Genomic DNA, 16,974 nt, shown 5'->3' on the forward strand with positions numbered 1-16,974 from the left:
CTCCATAGTTCAAAGTTAATTTTCAAATGCCATAGAACAGCTTGGTATGGTTAACATGGAATAATCATCCTATCTTTTCTATTTACAACAAGTTAAAGTCTGGATGGAGTACATAAAACAATGATCCAAGGACTCTGAAAAGTCAATAATAGCTGGTGGACTGGAAAGAAATAACAAAAGTTGCCGAAAGACAGACACAGAGGCCAGCTTCCTTTTTATCCTCCTGTCATCCTTCAGATTCAGAGCAGTCTGATTCAGAGATTGCATAATATGACCAAGCAAACACTCTCTTTCTGGTCAGAGGACCAGGAGAGGGAATCTCTAGAACCAAAAAGAGTGGTGGATATCCTCTCTTTTATTGTTGGCTCCCAAATCTGCCTGTGCTTGGGGCACAAACTGGACCCCAAGCTTCAACCCTGTGGTGTGAAATTGGTAGCCAAAACTTGATTCCCTTATTTGCCCCGGAGGAAACCATGTTTACAGGAGATTTTCAACAGTGTGGGGAATGTAAAAACCTGCCTTTTTGGACAGAGAAAAAGAAGAGTAGGCACTGACAGCAAAGTTAGAAAATTATAGAGAAGAGAACGTTTAGTAATAAGATAAAGAAGAAAAGCTATATATAAAATCTGTGGAAATGATTCCAAAACCAATAGCTATGAGAATTGACTTTAACCTACTGTATCTGACACTATCTCCAGGCCAACAGTGTCAGAAGATAGGATGTGCTGCTGGTGTCTGGAGAACTGATTGGTGGGGAAACCCCCACCCTGTAAATATTGAAATCAGGTCTAGAACCTTTTAGTTGATGATCAGAAGTGGGATCAGAATCAGAACCTTTAACCTTCAATTAGCTTGTCCTAACTGACATATATAGCACTCTCAACAGCATGAGACTACACATTCTTTTCATATGCATATGAAATATTCACCAATATAGAATATATCCCAGGTCACATAAAAATATTCATAAATTAAGAAAAAAATGAAAATGAAAATTATATCTTGCCACCATAATGGAATTTAACTAGAAATCAATAACAAAAAAAATCTGAGAATCCCCTATATATTTGAAAATCAAACACACTTCTAAATAATCAATGGACCAAAAGGGTAGTCGCAAGATAAATTCAAATATGTTTTGAACTGAATTAAAATAAACTATATCATATCAAAATCTCTGGACTGCACAAAATCAAGAGTTATTGAAATTTATAGCACTGTATTGGAAAAGAATATAAAGGTCTCAAATCACAAATTTAAACTTAAACTCCAGAAAAAGAAGAGTAATAGAAACCTAAAGCATGCATAAAAGGGAAATAAAGATATGAGCAGGTATCAAAGAAATTGGAAGCAAAAACAATACTGAAAGTCAATAAAGTTGAAAGCTGGTTCTTTGTAAACATCAATAAAATTGATTAAACTCTGGCCAGTCTGACCAATGAATTAAGTAAATATAAAGTTCTAATGTCAGGAGTAAAATAGGGAATATTTCTAAAAACTTCACAGATACTGAAATTTAATGAGGAAATGCTATGAACAACACTGTCTTAGCTAGGGTTGCTATTAAAATATACCATAAGCTGGGTATCAACAACATATATTTATTTCTCATAGTTGTGAAGGCTGAAAGTACCATTTCAGGTGCCAGCATGATCAGGTTGTTGGCAAGGGCCCTCTTTCTGACTTACAGAGGCCTGCTTTCTAGCTTTATCTTCACATGGAGAGAGAACTAGCTAGCTCTCTGGTCTCTCCTTATAAGAGCAATGAAGAAATATGTGGTGTTCATTGATTGGAAGATCCAATATAATTAAGAGGTCAATCTCAATCAAAATTCCTATAAGATTTTTGTAGACATAGACAAACTGATTCCAATATTTATATGAAAAGGCAAATGAACCAGCCAAGACAATTACTACACAGCTACAGCAATCAAGACTGAATGTTATAGAATAGACACTTAGATCGATGAAACAGGATAGAATCCAGAAAAAAAATCCTACATAAATATGATGAATTGATTTTTTTTTAACCAAGAAGTAAAGGCAATTCAAGGGAGAAAGAATAGTCCTTTTAACACATGTTGCTTGGACATTTGTTTACCCAAAAAAGGGGGAGAGGGTCAAGAGGGGATAAAGGAGCCATATATAAAACTTTAGACAATAAATAAATAAATAAATAAATAAAGGCAACACGACCTATGCCTTACACAAAACTAACTCAAAATGGATTGTAGAACAAATTGTAAAATGTCAAGCTATAAAGTTCTTAGAACAAAACATAAGAAAAAACTGATTCCTTGACTTAAACAAATTTTAATTCAAAAGTCCAACAAAGGACTTGATATCCAGAATATATAAATAACTCACAGAATAAGACAACAAACCATCTATTCAAAATACAGGCAAAAGAGCTGAACAGCTACTTCAACAAGAAAATATGTGGGTGGAAAATAAGCATATGAAAACATGCTCAATATTATTAGTCATTAATGAAATGCAAATTAAAACCATGATGCCATAAGGATATACACTTACTTGAATGCCTATAGTGAAAAATATTGAAAAGACCAAATACTTGCTAGTAAGTGGAACAATTGCAAATGTATACCTGGTGGGAAAATGGAAAGCTCTGGCATGTTTCATAATTGTTAGATTTGCCCTTCCCTGGAGAGAATCATGGAAGTAGTTGGGGATTTTTTTTTCCTCCAGTATTCACCATGAGAATCTAGAAGAGTTTTTGGAGATAAAACTCAGAAAAGCATGGAGATCCCTCTATGATTGGAACCAACCTGGAGTTTTAAATTCTTAGACTTACTTGCCCACATGGAGCCTCTATAAATTCACCAATTACAGTTTAGGTGTTTGTTTTGCTTTTTTTCCTATCTTAGCACTAGTTCCCATGGAAGTTTCAACTCCAGTAAGCTGTGATTCTCTGCATACACCTTGCTGTCTCTAAGTTTGGGGGCAGTAGTTTTCCCTGGGACCTCACTTCTATAATGAAAATGAGAAGAGCTTTTGATTTTTTAATTTGTTCAGATTTTTACTTGTTAGGAAAGAGTGGCCACTTCTAAACTCCTTTCATATAGGACCAGAAACCAGAAATTTGCTCATTTTTTATGAAGTTAAATTTGCACTAACCATATGACCCATCAATCCCATAAAACCTGTACATACATATTTATAGCACTTGAGTCATAATTACAAAACTGGACACAACTCAAATGACCTTCAATGAGAAAATATCCAAACACTGATACCAATAGACAATGGGATACCTCTCAGCAAACAAGAGACGAACATCTGGTATATATAATCGAATGAACAAACTCCAAAGGCTATATCCCAAGTGAAGAGAGCCAGTGTTAAGGCTACATTTATAGATATTCCAGGGAAAGGCAGAACAACTCTGATGGAGAGAAGGTTATTGGTTGCCAGAGCTCAGCTGGGAGGAGGCTATGACTGCTAAGAGGGACTTCTTCGGTTGGAATTATTCTGTAACCTGACTTTGTTGGTTGTTACATAGGTCAACAGATGTATTAAAACTCAGAAAGGTGCATTTTATGTGAAAGTTTAAAAGCCAACACAGTAATAGAATCTTTCCTTTTGTTTAAAATAAAAAGAAACCTCAAGAATGTTTTCTATGCTACTTCCTCCAGCACAATTACAGCTCCAAAATTAGACATCATGCCAATCATATTTTGACTACTTTATAACCCCCTACATACCAGCACATCAGATTCAGTCAAAAGGAGGAAAAACCCTCACATTAGCCACTTGCACTGGCAAAAAGTCTAATGAACCAATAATTTGTAACCCAATATTCTAGTACAAGGGAACATTAAACTCAGCATATTATTTTTTAAAATGTTTTTATTGCTTTTTAGAGAAAGAGGAAGAGGGAAGGAGAGAAGGATAGAAACATCAATGATGAGAATCATTGATCAGCTGCCTCCTCATGCCCCCTACTGGGGATAGAGCCTGCAACCCAGGCATGTGCCCTGACTAGGAATCAAACCATGACCTCCTGATTCATAGGTTCATGCTCAACCATTGAGCCACACTGGCTGGGCAAAACAGCATATCTACACTAATAAAAGAGAAAAATGGTAATTGGCGTACAACAATACCCTTTTCATTGGCTAATCAGGGCTATATGCAAATTAACTGCCAACTAAGTTTGGCAGTTAACTGCCAACAAGATGGCGGTTAATTTGCATATGTAGGCACAATGCAGGGAGGCGAAAGGGAAAGCAGGAAGAAGCCCCCTGCCACTGACAGTGATTGGAAACCCAGGGGGGAGCTAAGAGCTGGGGGGCAGGGCAAAGGTGGCCCTGGGGCCGCCTTTGCCCTGCCCCCCAGCCATGATAGGAGAATCAGGTGCCTTTGCTGCCCTGGCCAGTGATAGCAGGAAGTAGGGGTGGAGCCAGCGATGGGAGCTGGACACAGTCGAAGCTGGCAGTCCCGGGAGCTAGGGGTCCCTTGCCTGGGCCTAAAGCGAAGCCCACGATCACGGGGCCGCTGCAGCTGCGGGTCCCCGCTGCCCGGGCCAGACACCTAGGCCAGAGGGGTTAGGCCTGGGCAAGGGTGGAGCCTGCAACCGCAAGGAGCTGGGGGTCCCCTGCCCAGGCCTGACACCTCTGCCAGAGGCCTCAGGCCTGGTCAAGGGGCCGATCCGGTGATCGATGATCGGAGGGTGATGAGGGTCAACTCCTCTGGCCGAGGCATCAGGCCTGGGCGGGGGGCTGGGGGTCCCCTGCCCAGGCCTAATGCCTGGGCCAGAGGCATCAGGCCTGGGTGGGGGCGGAGCCGGGGATTGGGGGGATATGATGGTCCCCTTGCCCAGGCCTGAAGCCTGGGTCAGAGGCGTCAGGCTTGGGCGGGGGGTGGAGCAAGCGATCAGAGGGAGGTGGGGGTCCCCTGCCCAGGCATGATTCCTGGGCCAGAGGCCTCAGGCCTGGGCGGGGGCCAGAGCCAGTGATCGGGGGGAGATGGGGGTCCCCTGTCCAAGCCTGACACCTCTGGCGGAGGCGTCAGGCCTGGGCAAGGGGCCGATCAGGCGATCGGAGGGTGATGGGGTCTACGCCTCTGGCCGAGGCATCAGGCCTGGGCAAGGGGCAGAGCCAGCAATCGGAGGGGTCTGGGGGTCCCCTGCCCAGGCCTGATGCCTGGGCCAGAGGCATCAGGCCTGGGCTGGGGGCAGAACCAGTAATGGAGGGAAATGAGGGTCCCCTGCCCAGGCCTGACGCCTCCACCAGAGGCATCAGGCCTGGGCAAGGGGCCGATCCTGCGATTGGAGGGTGATGGGGGTCAACGCCTGAGGGCTCCCAGTATGTGAGAGGGGGCAGGCTGGGCTGAGGGACACTCCCCCCCAAACACACCCAGTGCACGAATTTCGTGCACCGGGCCCCTAGTTCTATATAATAAAAGCCTAATATGCTAAGTGCCTGGTTGTACAGTTGGCCATTCAACCAATCAAAGCATAATATTCTAATGATATGCTAAGGCCACTGAACTGCTTGCTATGATGTGCACTGAACACCAGGGGCAGATACTGTGACAAGTAGGTTAGCTTGCTGCTGGGGTCTGGTCAATCAGGACTGAGCAAGACGGACCGGACACGCCCTGGAGCCCTCCCACAGTTTCTCCCTGGCTGGCCAACCTCCTACATCCCTCCCCAGCCCCAATTGTGCACCAATCGTGCACCAGTGGGGTCCCTCGGCCTGGCCTGCACCCTCTAGTAATCCGGGACCCCTCAGGGGAAGTTGGAGAGCTGGTTTCGACCTGATCCTGCAGGCCAGGCTGAGGGACCTCACTGGTGCACAAATCTGTGCACCAGGCCTCTAGTTATTTAATAAAGTCGTATGGGGCGGTATTCTTGGGGGGGAGAAAAACAAAACAAAAACAACTCAAAACAGAGTAAGAGGTAAATACTCTTGGCTTTTGAGTACTGTTTAATGAATCTAATTAGTGAGCCGCAGTGGTCCTTGCAGAGGTTTTGGAAATTTTTGCATTCATTTAAAAATGAGTGAATGTTCTGACAACTCCTGAAGCAGAATGTTAAACTAAAGAAACGTAACACAAAAGGCAGTCACCTTGAATCAGAACCAAGTGCTGACTGGAGGTACTGCTGAGACTATAAAGAAGTTTGTCTTTTCTCTTCAAGATGACCTTTCATTTTAAACCACCAGCTTCACACACACACACACACACACACACACACCCCACATACAAACACAATACAGGGATTAGAGAGAAAAACAACTGTCAACTGGGGTTGAAACTAGTGGATGAGAAATCAAACAGTGTAAGGCTATAAGTAAATTTAGGAACAGCAAGTTGGCAGTTAAGTTGGATGTTCATTAATTCACAAAAATAAAATACGGTGACTAACAACTGGAAAGTCAGTGGTGAAGGCTTCCATTTCAAGCCAGTCCTATAAAGAAGTTTAGGGTTTGCACTTCTCCAGGGCATGTTGCTAGAGTACTGCCAAGGTCACACTTCTGTTCTTTGCCAGAGACTTTGGGCCCGTGTCAGGATCACTTCCTTCTTTTTTAAAATATTTTTTTATTGATTTCAGAGATGAAGGGACAGGGAGAGAAAGACAGAAACAGGAATGATGAAAGAGAATCACTGACTGGCTGTTTTTCTAGAGATACTCTTGGAAGATGAGATAAAGAGTAAGAGCCAGATCTCAGTTGATGGAAAGCATTCTTGCCCGGCCAGTGTAGCTCAGTAGGGGATCACCCACCTCTGAACCAGGAAGTTACAGTTTGATTCCCTGTCAGGGCACATGCCCCGGTCTCGGGCTCAATCCCCAGTGTGGGACATGCAGGAGGCAGCCGATCAATGATTCTTTCTCATCACTGATGTTTCTATCTCTCTTTCCCTTCCCTCTCCCTTCTTCTGAAATCAATAAAAATATATTTTTAAAAAATGCTTGTCCTCGGCTGGCAATTTCCTCCTCAGTGAATGGCACAATACAGAAACAAAACACTGAGAGGACTTTCAGCTTGCTGGGATGTGTAGGCCAAAGGTGATTGTGTCTAAAGGCATGGTAATTATCGCTACATCTCAAAGTCATGTGAAGTTTTAAATTGAGCGAATCCTCAAATAAGACAAGCAGCATATGTCATTGCAGAATTAAACTAGCATCTTTGGAGCATGTCATGGGCCCTATGGAAGCCAACTGACCTGATGCACAACATAAATGCAGGGAGTGACAGGTGGAAAATTTGACCAAAGGCTTTGTTATGCTGCCTGTCTCACTATATCTCACAAGTTGCAAATCTACATGCGTAGAATGAGAAAAATCAGTAAACAAAAGTAGGAGGGATGCTGGTAAAATGCAGGCCAGAGGTCAGGTAGGATAAATACGATCTACACTGAATTTCCTCCCAGGTGATTCCATCAAAATGTAATCCTTTTACACTTAGTGACATGTAGGTGTACAGGTGCTGAATAAAAGTATTGAAATAGGAGGGTGACTGGCTATCTAGCATTTGCTGAAAGGAGATTATCAGGAAGAATAATAAGTTAAAATGAAAAATCTTTAAAAATGGCAGAAAGAGAAAAATATCTGAGTTAGTGTGTCCATTTTTCATCAACTCTGAGAGCACCTTGGCTGTGTGTATCTGCATCATTAGACTTTAAAATGCACAAGTAACTCACCATATGAAGAAACTAAGAATGATGTACCTGGTATATGAACGACTTGAAAAATAAATTAGTCTCTAAGTAATTCATTCAAGGCAGTTGGGACCTAGAATTCCACAAAATTAGGCTCATCAAATATTTTGTGAGGTTATAATGAGGTTCATTTACTATTATTTACTTGACTCTTAGTGTGTTAAACTTAGAAAGCTTCTATGTCTGACAATAATCTGTTTCTGTTCATAATTGGTCACAGTACCTTCAATTTCCAACTTTCATGGGACATATACACCATAAGTGCCTGTGGTAATGTTTACCTCAGAATGCTAACTAGTGAAAAATGAAAAAAAAAATCTATCTAAATTGCTTTTTCAAAATTATGTCACACACATGTAAACAGCTTTCACTGGTATTTTTTCACTTTCCTATAAAAAGAAAGCTAATTATACAGACAACAACCTTGCTCAACTTATTAAAAAATAATTAAATGAGATAGCTATTTATATGGAATAATGTAAGTTACAAAAACATAGGAGTTTGGTTGAAAATTTTACTGTTTAATGGTTTTTATACAGACACAGTTTTAATGGCACTGAATTGATATGGCTGTGTCAAACACACACATGCTATCTGCGTTTAAAGATATACTTACAGGAGAAAAGGAACCAAACAAGCCAACATCAAGGACGTTGAATCCTTTTTACTTGATGTTGAGCTATAAACCTTATTGATGCCATGCCCTCAGAAGACTCTAAGTGTCAGCCAATAAATCAAAAACACCGGTCCTTCCCTCCAGGAAGAGAAGGCCTGAAACAGTTGGCATGATTCACATGGTCTGTAAGTGGTCAGAGCATTTGTTATAAACTCAGATGCCGAGCGGCCGGAATGGGCACTGTGCTGACACATGAACATACCGCATGTCCTTAAGTACAGCAGAGCCACAGGCTTCTCTGCTTGCCTTTGTAAATGCCATAGCTTGTGAGAAAAAAAAAAATGTGCTAGAGCTAGGGGAAGTTTAAAGACCAAGAAAAGATTATCTAAACCAATTGTTACTTTGTGTAAACGCAAGAAACATGTAAGCAGATCTTCTAATTTTAAAAGAAAACCATTTTCATGTAGTGTTTTATAGTCTATCTAGTTACACATACATGTAAATCATATATATGTATGAAACCTAAATATTATGCAATAGGGTGATTTGTTGGAATCAGCCAAACCTAATATGTAGAAGTCCCATCCCCCAATATTTTCAAATGTGAGTATATGTAAAGATGAGGTCTTGAAAGAAGTAATTAAGTTCAAATGGCTCTAATCCAACCTATAAAAAGAGGACATTAGGCCACAGATAGTCATACAGGGAAGATCATGTGAAGACACAGGAAGCAGGTGCCATCTATAAACCAAGAAGAAACCAACTCTGTTGACACTTTGATTTCAGATTTTTAGCCTCCAGAATTATAAGAAGATAAATGCCTGTTGTTTAAGCCATCTATTCTGCTGTACTTTGTTACAGCAGGCCTACCAAACTAACACAATCACCATCCCATTAAAAATGTATTAATAGTTATAACAAAGCTGAATGTACTTTGAGTATATAAATCATCTCTGAGTTAGGAATCGCAGACACTAATTTATGCATTATGGTGATCTTTCTATCACATCCCTCCCTAATGGGCCCCAGTAGAAAATGATCCTGTTATGGGGAAGCTTTAATTTAGGAAAGATGTCCGTTTCCAAAGCCTGCTAGAATTCAATTTTGATGTGCGCCTCTGGTCTTTATCACAGAACCACATCTTACTTCCAACATCATTGAGCTAACAAAGTAAATGAAAAAAAAAACAAGTAGATTCCACAAATAGTCAGACCTAATCCTTCAGTCCAATGGAAAAGGTTAGAATTAGGCTGCAAACTTGTGTTTTAATAGGTTCCTACTACACAGCTGTTGGGTCCCTTTACTTCCCTTTGTTTGTTAATGGTATTTGCAGATTTGTTTGTGTAAAAAGAAAAAAAAGAGGAGCGGCACTGAACAAATAACAACAAATACAAAAGAGCATATTTCATGATAACGAATGATGACAGATATAACTGGGCCCCAAGTCAAGATTAGATTATCTTAAAATGTATTTTCCTTTTAATTGTCTCCCAGTTTATGTTAACAATTCATTTCTTAGGATTCCCTAAGGCATTTGCAGAGCAAAAAATTTCCTTGAGAGAATCTCAAATATTTAAGTTCCAGATGATAAGCTTTTATCAACTCAATAACAAGATTCCAGTCTCCTAAAATGCCAATAACATCTTTCAACCTTAAATATTTAGTAGCTATTACAAAAAGCTAAGCTACAATTGATCAAAGGTAGAGAGAGAATTATCAAGGATGTTTTCATTGCTTTTCTTCATCTTAATGTTCTCTCTATTTTAAAAAAATGTTTAATGAAGATTTTTTTTAGCCATAGACTTCTAGAGCTTTAAGAAATCTCCAAGCACATTTTCTTCCTGAAAGGAAGCAAGCCATAATTCTAACCTTGGAAAGACTTTAACAGCAAGACTAGAGCCAAATAAAATAATGAAAGAGACAAATTAGTCTTCAGCATTACATGTATAATTTTCCTCACATTTGCCACTCCAGAGCTTTTACACAAATTTCTCTATATCCAGAATCCCATTCTCATTTTGGGTCATTGCCCCAGATGAGTTTATTCCAGGAAAATGCTTTATGCTGTATAACTCAATAGCCCAGAAGTCTGAGCACAGAGAGCTCTTTCTTAGCAGCAGTGTGACTGTGAGCAAGTTATTTAGCTTCTCAGATACTAAGTGTTATCATCTGTAAAATTGAACCTGCCTAGTGGTCTGTTGTCAGAGATAAAGAGATCATCTGTATAAATCACTTAGCATAGGGCCTGTCACATGAAATCTGATCTGCAGATATTTGCTACCAAAAGTCTAGGCCCTGGCTCTAAAATGAAATAAGCACATCCATTCTGTCTCTTCTCTAACCACAGCTATAAAACCTGGACAGAATGCATGGAATAGCTACTTGAGTGCTCTGAAAGTAAAGAGTAAGATAACTTATGAATGAAACTGCCATAAAGCATAATTAAAGGAAAGTCTTAAGATATAAAGAAACAATACCAGGAAAAAAACAAACTAGGAACATCAGAAATGAGAAAAGCAACAAAAAAAAGATAAACACTTGAGTAAACATATTAGCTTATTCTTTTTTTCTTGAGATGTGTACCATATATCTAGTAGTTGAAACAAAAGGTTATTGTTGTAGAATAAATAATGTGACTATTCTTTGTCCCATGTTTCTGGCATGAAACTCCCAAAGCCCTAAAACCCATGGCCTTCCTTATGTGCTCACATGGAGAGAGAGATCTTTGGTGTGTCTTTCTCTTCCTATAAGAACACCAGCCCTATTGAACCAAAGTCTCATCCTTATGCCCTCACTTAACCTTTATTACCCCTGCTAGGCCCTATCTCCAAATACAGTGACACTGGGGGTTAAGGCTTTAAAATGTGATTTGGGGAGGGGACAGTTCATAATAATATATCCTAATGTATCAATAATTTCATTAAATGCAAAATGTTGATTCATACCAACTAAAAGAGAGAAAGGGTTTAAAAATAACCATCTATATGCTGTTTACAAGAAATTCATTTCAAATATAATTATACATGTGTAGTAAAGTTAAAAGAATAAGAGAAGATTTATCATGTAAATGCTAATCAAAAGAAAGCTGGAGTGGCTCTACTGATATAAAGTATCATTTTTAGTGCAAATAAAATTACCATGGATATAAAGGGATATCACATGATGATAAGCAATGGGAATTCTCTTACATTGATAGTGGGAATGTATAATGGTGCAGATAATATGGAAAAAAGTTTGGAAGTTTCTTATTAACTTAAAAATACAATTACCATATGACCTAGAGATCTCATCATTCCTGGGTATTTATCATAGAGAAATAAAAAGCAATGTTCACTCAACATCCTGTACATGAAAGTTTATAGCAGACAATAGACTACTACTCAGCAATAAAAAGGAATTATTGATACACACAGAATCTTAGATAGATCTCAGAGGCATTCTGCAGAATGTGAAAGAAATCAGTCTCAAAATATTTATATTCCATATGATTCCATTTATATGACATTTTTGAAAACATGAAATTACAGTAATCAAGATTACGTCAGTGATTTCCAGGAGATAAGGAAGGGGTTGTTAGCATAAAGGATTATCAAAGGACATTTTGGGGGTAATGTAAGTGTTCTATATACTGATTTTGGTGGTGGCTGCATCATTCTATAAATGTGTTAAAATAGAGGTCAGTTTCACTGTATGATAATTTATAAAACAAAAGCAAATAAATGTAAAAAAGTGGTTGTTATTATTATTAGTTTCCTGGCATCACCAACCTAGTATATATTGGGTGTTCTGAAAAAAACAATATAATATTTAATTTGTTCATTTAATTTAATGTACATTTATTAAAATAAATTATTATTGATACTGTCATAACATCTAATAAGTCACTTCCAAAGAATTCTGTAATGACTTCTAACTTAATCTAATAAACCATTTCTTTCATTTATCCATTTTTGTGTACCAAAGTTGTGGCTTGAAACAGAACTTTATTATTTTACATTTTGTTCATTAGCATGGTGGCTTCTCCACTGATTTTGCCTGGGCTCACATATGTAAGTATATACAGCTCAAGATGGCATCAATGACTGATTTGTCATCAGTGCTGGCTAGTGACCAGGGCAACTCAAATCTCCTCCACATGCCTCTCACCCTCTAGCATTCTAGACCAATTTGGTGGCTCAGAGCAGTACTCCAACGGTGTGAAACTAAATATTAGACCTCTTGATATCTAGGCTCTGGACCACAAAGCCACTTTGCCATATTCTATTAGTCAAAGCAAGTCATAAGACCAACCTAGATTCAAGAAATGGGGAAATTGGCTTTATTTCCTCATTGCAGAAGCCACAAAATATTTAGACTGCACATTTCCAACTACTAAACCATTGCATTCTTATATTGAAACAGAAGCTAATGACCAAGGAGAATACATTTCCAAATATGTGTGTGTATGTGTGTGTGTGTGTGTATCTCTGTGTGTGTGTGTGTGTGTGTGTGTGTGTATATATATATATATATATATATATATATATATATATATATTATTATTATTATTATTATTATTATTATTACTAGAGGCCCGGTGCATGAAATTTGTGCATGGGGGGCAGGAGGGGGGCGTCCCTCAGCCCGGCCTGCACCCTCGCAATCCGGGACCACTGGCTCCTAACCACTCACCTGTCTGTCTAACTGATTGCCCCTAACCACTCTACCTGCCTGCCTGATCACACCTAACTGCCTCTGCTTGCCAGCCTGATCTCCCCCTAACTGGTCCCCTGCTGGCCTGGCCACCCCTTAACTGCCCCCTGCTGGCCTGGTCGCCCCCAAACTGCTCCCCTATCAGCCTGATCGGCCCTAACCACCTCTACCTCAGCCCCCTCCACCGTGGCTTTGTCCGGAAGGAAGTTGGACGTCTGGAAGACGTCCGGTCGACCCAGTCAAATTAGCATATTACCCTTTTATTAGTATAGATTATTATTATTATTATTATTATTATTATTGATTTCAGAGAGGAAGGGAGAGGTAGAAAGAGATAGAAACATCAATGATGAGAGATAATCATTGATTGACTGCCTCCTGTATGCCCCACACTGGGGATTGAGCCTGAAATCTGGGCATGTACCCTGATCCAGAATCAATCTGTGACCTCCTGTTTCATAGGTCAATGTTCAATCACTGAGTCTCACCAGCCAGGTGAGAATACCTTTCTTAATAACATGCAAAGAGAGAAATTTAAGAATTTTTCCCATCTCAGTAAGAGGAAAGTTCTTTCCTTTGTGCTGTTAATCCCATTTTTACATGAATAGCCTTATATTTATAATGTATCTTGTATGTCACCACCTCTATTTGAAAAGTCTTTTGTTTTTCAACAAATTAATTGAATATGGCTATTATTTATTTATTAAATAACTTGGGCAAGCACCTAGTTCCCTTGTAAGGTAGGCTCAATAACTTTTATCTAGAGTTTCAATTAATCTCAGACGGAAAAATAATCACAGTAATAGGAATGGCCCTCATTAAATTCAGTCTGCCTTGGTTAGGAACTGGAAATAGTAGTCCTCACTTTTCTTTGTCAGCTAAAAGAGAGAGTTCTGATGATTAAAAAGTTGGAGAATTATGTGTACTTTGCAAAAGATGCTAAGTAGTTTTCCCAAAGGAAATAATTCCCAGATATTAATTTTTAGGACTATTTTTCCCAACATGGTCTCTGCAAACATGGTTTCATCTTTTTATCATTATTTATTATAAATTCTTTTTAAATTTTATTTTTGTAGTTTGTTTATTCAACATATGGAAGGTATGGGAGTGTGTCTGGTATACACACACGCATTAATACTGCAGTTGTATTGATATGTAAAACAACATAGATGAAGAGTCTTCTACATTCTTATAGCTAAATACTAGAGGCCCAGTGCACAAATTCGTGCACAAGTGGGGTCCGGCCCATCTGTCCCAGATCGGGGTGAGGGGGGCGATCAGGGGTGGGGCTTGCTGTGGGGAGGGGCCCCGGGTGGTTGGCAGGCCAGCCCCACCCCTTGGTCAAACTCTGGTTGAACTCCCAGTTGAGGGGACAATTTGCGTATTACGATTTTATTATATAGGATAGGTTTCTTGAATAACAAAAAGGTTTATTTTAGGACCTCTTTTCTTTTTCAACCTTGCAACAGCTTTCAAAAAACTGTTCACTTGCATTAAGACATTCAGAGATAACAGCATCTGTTAGGAATGTGAAATAACCCTCTGTTCCCAAATGTATGTTGTGCCTAACATTATGATCATGTATGCCCTTGTTTTTATCCTAAAAGTAATGCTCTGAATAGTGTTATTCTTGTACTTTGTGGTTAGGTGCAATAAACAGTTCATCATCGGCCATAGTGATATAGAGAAACATGGAGAAACATTGGGGCAATGACATGTACAACAAACACTCTATTTTCATTATGACAATACAGCAAGTGAAGGTAGTGTTTCAAGTAAAATAAAGTTGTTTGAGCAGGAAAATATTTTTATTAAGAGTTCTCTGCAAAAGTGATTTTTTAATTTAATTTCAGGCTTAGACAATTGTAAATTGATATGCCATGGCCCCTGCTTCTAATTAGAATGTAAATCTGCCTTCTGTACAAGTATGTGCAATGCTATCATTGATTTGATAATCTAGTCTTGGAGCTATGCCCTTTCAATTAGCCCAGATTCAAGCAAGTCACCTGATCTACCAAAACCAGGTAAAACCTCAGGTCCTAGCAGATTGGACATTTTGCCCTTGCACAGAAATGAGAACACCCAGGAATATGTTCAATAGAATGTGGGTGATAGAAGCAATTGATGGGAGAAGGCTTACAAAAGGTCTTGAGGGACCTAGTGGATATAGGGGTGTTCAGTGTAAGATACTCTGCAAAATATTTTTAACAGTGAGTCTGCTAAAGGTAATGGGTCCCATTAACTTGTATGCAAGCCATTCCAAGAAATACAAAATAACATAAAACTCTTAAACTTGAGCCAAATTTCTTATACAGTTCACTTGTTTTGATAATATATACAAATCTAATTTCTCTTACATACAGTCATGATTGGAGGAGAGGGTTAGCCTCTAAATGCCCCTCTCCTAGAAATGACTTTATGCTTTACTAGAACATCTCCAGTTTTCACAGTAGTTTTGTGGATTGGCAACCTTTCTAAAGAGCCCTTATAGAGAAGTAGGCGCTAAGTCTCAGAGGCAGTGGATCAGCACAATGGAACAATCCTCTCCTTTGTGCTGTTTATTCATCCTCAGGTTTGATTAGGAGTTTTCTGAGTCATTTCACAGTGTCTATATTTACTGAGCTAAGCATCATTTAAAATCCAGGCTTTGTTATTGTCCTTTGTTACTATGGATTTCTGTCAAGCCCAATTTCTTCCATCTAATATTATATGTGTGTTTTGGTTTAACATTCATTTGTGTGTATGCGTATGTAGGGAAAAGAAATGTTCAATATTTTTCTTCCAAAATATCTGGAGTCTTCTGAATGCTGATATGGTCATCCTATGATATTAATTATGCCTTATGACTCTGTATGATGAATAAAAGGTTAATTTTTATTTTTCTCCTTCATGAATTGCAGGAATAAGTGTGTAAGGTACATGTGAATAAAGAGATAGATGCCTTAAAATATCTCACTAGATGTCAAGTCACTATTATTCTATATATATTAAAAAACCTAAGCGACCAAACGAACAACCAGATGGCCAGTTGCTATGACGCACTCTGACCATCAGAGGGCAGACGGTCTCTGGTGGCAAGTGTGCTCCCACAACTAACTCCCCTGGCTGGCCAACTTCCCGTGGCCCCTCCCCCCAGCCTGCCAGCCCCCTCCTAGAGGCCTGATCGCCAGCCAGGCTGAGGGACCCCACCCGTTCACGAATTTGTGCACCGGCCCTTTAGTACTCAATAAAACCTGAGTGACAGAAAACAAACTAGATTGCAAATTTGACAAAAAAAAAAAAAGTTGATTTGGGGTAATCTATTTCTAGAGGAAAGTCAAATAAGAGAAACAGTGACTATGGCATGAATAACAAAGCATGCATACGCACAACTTAAAGAGCACAACTCTCCTGACATCTTAGCCTGTTTTAAACTATTTTCTCTGTATCTATTATACCTAGCTAATATTTATTTCAATGGAAAATGGTGTTCAGAATCATAAATCTAAAATTATAGAATAGTCCACTATAAAATACTAAGCGAATTTTGCTGCACTACATGGCACTTTCAAAATCAAGAAAATTAATGCAGGTGTTTTTCTGCATTATTCTTTTTTAAAAAATTCTCTAAATTTCCACATTCAGTTTCCTTCCATTCATTTAGACTTCTTACATACCAAAGTTTTCTTATTTTTTTACTTACTAATTTCAAAATGAATATTTGTGGAGATATTCTACATACCCATCTAGATTTCCTTAGAAACTCCTCTTGCTCAGGGAACTCAAACTAAATGAATCCGTTTATTTGGCACATAATAATCTTGAAAACAAGAATGTTATAGGAAATCAATTCAACAACGTCAATTAATATCAATAGATATTAATTCGATGTTTACTCTGGGTAGAACTTCGTGCTAAAGATGAAAAAGGTACATGTGTGAATGAAACTCATAATTTCAACCACAGAAAGGCACTCACACACACACACCTATTTTTAATGCT

This window comes from Myotis daubentonii, chromosome 5, assembly GCF_963259705.1.
Source record: "Myotis daubentonii chromosome 5, mMyoDau2.1, whole genome shotgun sequence".
NCBI lineage: Eukaryota > Metazoa > Chordata > Mammalia > Chiroptera > Vespertilionidae > Myotis > Myotis daubentonii.